This window comes from Hippocampus comes, unplaced genomic scaffold (assembly GCF_001891065.2).
Source record: "Hippocampus comes isolate QL1 unplaced genomic scaffold, H_comes_QL1_v1.1 scaffold67, whole genome shotgun sequence".
Lineage (NCBI taxonomy): Eukaryota > Metazoa > Chordata > Actinopteri > Syngnathiformes > Syngnathidae > Hippocampus > Hippocampus comes.
The window spans coordinates 1017862-1018933 of NW_017805221.1; the positions used below are offsets into that span (position 1 = coordinate 1017862).

At 47.2% G+C, this 1072-nt stretch overlaps 1 protein-coding gene across 2 annotated transcripts in view; it reads left to right on the top strand.

Moving 5' to 3' along the window:
* Nucleotides 1-1072, top strand: part of sphk2 (sphingosine kinase 2) — a 22092-nt gene that overhangs the window by 5558 nt on the left and 15462 nt on the right. The window lies entirely within an intron of this gene.

A 1072-nucleotide genomic window follows, 5' to 3' on the forward strand; every position in this document is an offset into this window, starting at 1 on the left:
CAACGCCTGAAATGGCTTGATGTCACTGTTACGTCTACTTTCATGTCCAATATACTTTGCTAGCTCCTCGTCCCAATTTTCACAGTACTTGTGCGTTCACCTTTTTTTGCGTCGCCTCGGCGCTTCCCCAGCATCTGACCTCCTTTCCTGTCTCCTTCCTCCCTCCTTTGCCTCTTGAATGTGTCTAATCTCCCTCTCTCCTTTTGTTTTCCTGACCTCAACGAAAACCTCCTCATCCCCCCTCGCCGTGTTTACTCCAACGCGGCCGCCCTCGCTTCAACCCAGCCGCCGAAGTTCATCCATCATCTCTGCTCCTTTGTTTGCGCCGCTTTTTGTTTGGCGGAGCGCTCGTGACCGGTTTTCACAGTGGCCAGCGCGGGAGCTAGATTGCTTTTCTGTTGATTTGTGCTGGAGTGCTCGCGGATTGTTGTTACGTAATCCAAGATTAAGTGTGTGGTCGCATCATCTCCCTGAGCACTCAATCAAATGGCGAATCGAGGCGAGTCACGTTGATATACAGCACGTATCCAATCGGATTTTATCGGAGAGATACATCTTGGAAAGAAAATGGCACCCAAATTTCATTGTAAGCTATACAATGACAATAAAGGCGATTCTGATTCTGATTCTGAAATGGCGCATTTATGTTGCTGACAAGTTTGTTCAAATGGATGTGAAATGACCACCAAAAAGTCATGACCCTCTCGAACTGAGCCAGACCATGTGGAATCGAATCGTACTCCTACTGAGTTGATTCCTTTGGCCCAATCGGCACGTCCTTGATTCGCCTCGCCGAGCAACCGCGACCGCTTTTACGCAGCCTGATGCGCTAAAGAGTCTTTAATGAACATGAAATCCTTATTTTAGTGATGTGTGAGCTCACCTGAGACAGTCCACACGAGCACGGTGAGAACATTGAAAGTCCACACACACCGCGGTAGACTTGTGAGGACGTATTTTAACTCTGTGTGAAAGATGAGGCTACATGTAAAAAAAATGGTCTCTGTTTGGAAGTAGCAAAGTGTTGAAACGTTGCATTGAGCATTTGATGCTTCTGCCAATTTATGAGCAT